This window comes from Myotis daubentonii, chromosome 1 (assembly GCF_963259705.1).
Source record: "Myotis daubentonii chromosome 1, mMyoDau2.1, whole genome shotgun sequence".
In the NCBI taxonomy this organism is placed as follows: Eukaryota; Metazoa; Chordata; class Mammalia; order Chiroptera; family Vespertilionidae; genus Myotis; species Myotis daubentonii.
Genome location: NC_081840.1, coordinates 166,574,472 through 166,580,471, shown reverse-complemented (window position 1 = coordinate 166,580,471; position 6,000 = coordinate 166,574,472). Strand labels below are relative to the sequence as shown.

Sequence of the window (6,000 nt, the reverse complement as noted above, 5' to 3'; positions counted from 1 at the left end):
TAATTTGGAGGTCATGGAGATAATCTAGAAAAGTGAGGATAATGACCTGAACCACATGGCAGCAAAAGGAATGACAGGGAAGGAAGACTGAGTAAAAGTAGAACATAGAACTCTTAGCAGCTGGTTTGGGGATGGACATGGAATGGTAAGATGAAGCCAAATTTACCTTAAGAATTTTGTTGGTATTATTACTCCAGTTGTTCTGGAAACTTCAAAATAATGTGCTTTTGTTTCTTTGTACATTAGTTTTGGTTTGCTTTTATTTTCATTGTACCAGGACCTAGTTACGCCTTTTCAATCTGCAGAAAAATCTGGGGAAATTTTTCACATTAATTGTTTGATAATTTTTTAAATCCTCATCTGAGGATATTTTTCCATTGATTTTTAGAGAGAGTAGAAGGGAGGGGGAGAGACAGATAGAATAACAAGGTGAGAGACACATCGAATGGTTGCCTCCTGCATTGCCTTGACTATAATGGAACCCTTAAGTCTGCAGGCTGAAGTTCCATCTACTGAGCTAAACTAGCTAGGACTGTTTGATAAAATTTATCTTAATTTGCTTTGTTCTCTATTTCTGGAGCTCCTGTAAGTTAGATATTTGGTCTCTCAGATTTCCTTATGTGCTTTTTGTAAGTTGTTTAAAAGTAAAAATTCTTATAAAGATAGCTTCTCTATATAGTCTTCTAAAATATTTAAATTATGCTTTCTAAAATAAATATTTAGACTACTCAAATTGAGATTTGCATATGGCATATTGTAAACATCCAATTTTCTTTTTTCACAAATATATGCTCAATGTTTTTCTATAACAGGTCTTAAAAAGTCCATATTTTCCCAATAATCTTCAAGACCACCTCTCTTTTATATCAAATTTCCATGTGTATATAAATCTATTTTGAAGTGTTCTGTTCTATTGATGCATGTGTCTATGATTTTATTACTATTGCACTATAAAATCTTATTATGCGGTACAGGAATTCCTCAAATGTTCTTCCTTAGGAGTGCCTTATATTTTTTTCACTATTTCAAATAAATGTTAAATAATCTTGTCAAGTTCTTTGAAAAATCTTTCTTTTTTTAAAGTCACTGGATTTACAGATTAAGTTGGGAGAATTCAAACTTGAGAAGCTTTCTATTGATGATCATGGTAGAGTTCTCTATTTATTGAGGTCATTGTAATGTCTTTCCACAGATTTATACTTCGTTTGTTAAATTTATTTCTATGTACCTCATATTTTATTGCTACTAACATAGTAACATTTAAATAATTTTACATTTTTTAATTACTGCAGGTATATAGAAATGCAATCACTTTTTGTATAATGATCTTAGGACTGTAGGTTGTCTCATGAATTTTTTTTTAAATTTATTTCAGAGAGGAAGGAAGAGGGAGAGAGAGATAGAAATATCAATGATGAGAGAGAACCATTGATTGGCTGCTTCCTATATTCCCCCTACTGGGGATCAAGCCTGCAACACTGGCACGTGCCCTTGAACAGTATTAAACCTGAGACCGTTCAAGTCCGCAAGCCGACACTCTATCCACTGAGCCAAACTGGCTAGGGCTCTCTTATGAATTTTAATATTTGCCTAGAGATTCTTTTTTCTATGTCATCTTCAAGAAACATCAGCCTTTGACATTATTTTCATTTTATTACATTTTTATGTATCTATCACTAATATCTCCCATGTTCCATCAGATCCAATGCACTACTGATTTTAGTTTTTAAATTCTAAAACATATCTGATAGCCTTATCCAACATAGTTTTAGTTTTCTAAAATTCTATCCATCCTCTTGCTCTAATCTTTATGGATCCATTTCATACCAATCTTTATCTACACTCCCCCCCCCCCATCCTTATTGTTCAATATAGTGCCTACATTACTCTCTTAAATAGAAGTGGAAATAAGAAACACATTGTTTCTTTTCATTGCTGATGGAAATGCGAAATAGTACAGCCACTGCCGGGAGCCGGTCCATGCTTGCTGTTTCAAGGGACCTGGCATATATGGCATACTGTTCTTAAAATGTTTGCTCACCTTCTTGGCACTATGTGTTTTAACCAAGGTCTCCTAGAAAGGTTGTTTCCCCAGGTAGGAATTTTTCCCTGAAGTCAGGGAGGGAATAAAACCCCTTAACTAAGTGCCAGGCGGGTAATTAATCACTTTAACTACAAACAATCATGCTTAAGCTGCATAATCTTTACTCCCTGGAATGGAGATAAGAAACGCCCTAACCTTTGTAATAGAGATTGATAGGATTGAATCAACTGGTATAAATACAGTTGTAACAAGACAGAGCTCATGAGACAGAACTCAGAACACAGAACTAAGGACACAGGGCTTGGAAGACAGGACCAAGAGAGACAGAGCCTAGGCACAGAACCTACACAGAATGTTCTCTAGAGACAGAAGAACTTCGCTGGTGAGAGCATGCCGGAGGATCCTGGACAGGGACTGGCCTCGGAGCCTGGAGGCGGAGCCTGGCGAGAGAGCATGGCAGGGATCCTGGACTCAACCTGACTGCGGAGATTGGCAGGAGAGCCTGACTAGAACCTGGTGACTGAACCTGACTGGAGAACCTGAGCAGAACCTCTCTGGAGATCCAGACCAGAACTTGGCTGGAGATCCTGGCTAGGCTACTGATCAACTGAACGTTGTCTCCGTGTCATTCCTTCTTCCCCGACTCCGTCTACACCTTTGGGGACCCCTGGACCCGCTGGGGTTGGACCCCGGCATCTGGCGCCCGAACAGGGACCCCTAGGTAAGCGCCCCGCACTCGGGACGGATAGGACTCCACCGTAGGAAGAGGGTGGATAGTCTTCGCCAACTCCGTCCACACCTTTGGGAATCCCTGGAACAGGATTCCCTTAGGTAAGCCCCCCCACTTGAAAACCCCCACACTCGGGACGGATAGGACTCCACCAGGGTGCTACAGACCCCCCTATAGAGGATAAGTAGGGTAAGAAGGTGGATAGTACAGAACTTAGATTGAGAAGATGTGCCATACTGAGTCCAAAGAAAGAAGACTCTGTATTGATCTTTAGATTAAGAAGATGTGCCATACTGAGTCTAAAGAAAAAAGACTCTGTATTGATCTTTTAACATATATGCTTGCTAGCAGAGGAATTAAGGTTACTCCCAGTCAGACAGAACGTTTTATACAAGAAGTATGTCCATGCTTTTCTGAGGAAGGAAAGGTAAATGTAATGGCATGGGAGAAGGTAGGCCCAAGGAGCCTTATCCTTAACCCCACTGCAGCCTTTCTACCCTGGGAAAGTGCAGGATTGGCAAGCTCTCCCTGGGATGATAGATCAGGACTCAGGTAATAGCGGAAAGCGCCAATCCTACTCTTAAAATGGATATAAGAGAGTATTTGAGGTTTTTCTGGAGAACCTGACTAGAACCTGGTGACCGAACCTGGCTGGAGATCTCAGACAGAACCTGGCTGGAGAACCTAGCAAGGGAACATGGCCGCAGAACCTGGCTGGAGATCTGAGGCAGAACCTCTCTGGAGATCGAGACCAGAACTTGGCTGGAGATCCTGGCTAGGCTGCTGATCAACTGAACGCTGTCTCCGTGTCATTCCTTCTTCGCCGACTCCGTCCTCACCTTTGGGGACCCCTGGACCAGCTGGGGTTGGACCCCAGCAAGCCACTTTGTAAGACAGTTTCTTAAAAAATTAAATATATTTTTACTATATGATCCAGCTATTGCACTCCTTGATATTTACCCAAAGGAGTTGAAAACTTGTCCACACAGTTAAAAAACAAAACAAAACACACACATAGACATTTATAGCAGCTTTAATTGTTATTGCCAAAACTTGAAAGTAATCAAGATGCCCTTCGGTAGATGAATGGATAAATTGTGGTACATCCAGACATTGGATTATTTAGCACTAAAAAGAAATGAGTTCTAAAACCATGAAACATATGGAAGAACTGTAATTTCATATTACTAAGTGAGAGAAGCCAACCTGAAAAGGCTACATACTGTATGAAATTCTAGAAAAGGCAAAACTATGGAGAAAATAAAAAAGGTCAGTGGTTTCCAGGGATTTCAGGAGTGAAAGGAATGAGTAGGTAGAGCACCAAGGATTTTTAGGAAAGTGAAAATATTAAATATCCTATATAATAATAGACAAACATGGTAATTAACCATAGCTCCGACACGTGTCCCATTGGCTAATCAGGGTGATATGCAAATTAACTGCCAACCAAGATGGTGGCCGGAAGCCAGGCAGCTGAAGGGAACAGGAGGCTTGCTTGCTCCAGTGAAGGAGGAAGCCAAGGTTCCCTGCCTGCCGCTGCTGGGCTCTGAGCTTGCACTCTAAGAAACAATGTTGCTATTATAGAAGTTAAATAAAACCCAGAAACCTCCTTTCGGCCAGCTGGGCTTCAGCCAGCAGGATCGCAAAAGTGTTTCAATTATAGAACAAACCCAGATCCCTGCTTTCAGCAGCCGAGGTCTCAGAGCTACAGCTGGGCCTCCGAGCTAAAGCCGGCTCCCAGCTCCAGTGACAGCCATAGAAGGTAAATAAATCCCAGAATAAAAAAAAAGAATAAAAGGAGAAGTTGGGAGCTTCAGTCACCTGCCAGCTATCCCCATCCCACCTCAGGCATAGGGCAGCAACGCCTCGATGTCCATCCTTTCGCTGCATTGGTGTAACAGGGTAACAAGAATCTGACAACCAGATGGCCTCCCCACCCCAGAGGACGGCCCAAAGCTATTGCCCTTCCTTGAATGTTGACCTTCTCCGGGTTTAATCCAAGTTTTTTAGCTATTACATCAGAGAGGGCTGCAAAGGCTTTGTTGATTTCTAATGCATCCACATCCTCCAGTGACCAACCTGCTTTTGCAACAACGTTACTGCTGGACTGAGTCCTGTTCCCATAATGGAAAGCTCCACACTTTCCTGTGACCCGGAAACTATCTGTGCTAAAGGTGTAAGCCCATGGTTGTCAGCTTCTGGCTTCTTCCTAAGAACCACAGCTGCAGCACCATCGTTTATCCCTGAAGCCAAGGCAACTATTCCTGCTCCATCTGTAAGGAAGCAAGGCATCAGTTTAGACAGGGCTTCTATGTTGCTCCCATGGTGAGGAAACTCATCTCTTTTAACTTCGGTCAGACCTTTCAAGAAGATACAAACACTGGAGCAATCTCTTCGTCACTCTCTGTGCACACTCAGTCCTCTTCTGGGATAAACTGCAAACTTGTCCTGATCTTCTCTACTCACTTGCCATTCGGGAGCTACATTTTCAGCTGTAATGCCCACGTGATAGTTGTGAAATGCATCCATAGCACATGGCAGGGAAAACTGTCAGTTAGTGGTGTTTCCCCCATCCTGACTCCTGTCCTCCAGGGAACCCAGTGAGGAGCCTTGCTCATACTTTCCACGCCTTCTGCGGCCACCATGCTGGAGTCTCCTATCTTGACTGACTGGGCTGCGAGGCACACAGCTTTTGGGCCGGACCCACAAACCACTTGGCAGCTCCATGCTGGAGCAGAGTAGGGGATCCCTGAACCCACACTGGCTTGTCCAACAGGATTCTGCCCACATCCTGGGGCCAAAACGTGCCCAAATTTGACCTCTGACATTTACTCGGGAGCCACAGCGGCCCTCTTCGGGGATTCTTTGATGACAGTTGGGCCCAGGTCATGGACAGGAACGGTGAACAAGGCACCACTGAAGGAGCCTATGATGGCGCCGCCCAAACCATGGCCACGGGGCGGACCCTGCACTCACCCTGACCCATGACCGCTTCACGCAGAGCTGTGGACCCGGTGCTGCTGCAAGAGAGGCAAAGCCTTTTCCGGCTACTGACAGACCCGCTTCCTCTTCTTAAGAAAAGATGAACAAAAGAGAATTTTAGAATATATTGCTACACTCCAAAAAATAAACCAAAAGCAGTCCATTTGCCCTAAGACCTTTTATTAACACTTTAACCGACTAATTGAAATTAATCCATTGAAGGGCTAAATCTTCACAGCTATTC

The 6,000-nt window shown here is 43.0% G+C and overlaps 1 pseudogene; it reads right to left on the bottom strand.

The window, feature by feature from the left end:
- Positions 1-284: 284 nt before the first annotated feature.
- The window catches only part of LOC132238295 (acetyl-CoA acetyltransferase, cytosolic-like), a 50,278-nt pseudogene continuing 44,562 nt past the window's right edge, over positions 285-6,000 (bottom strand).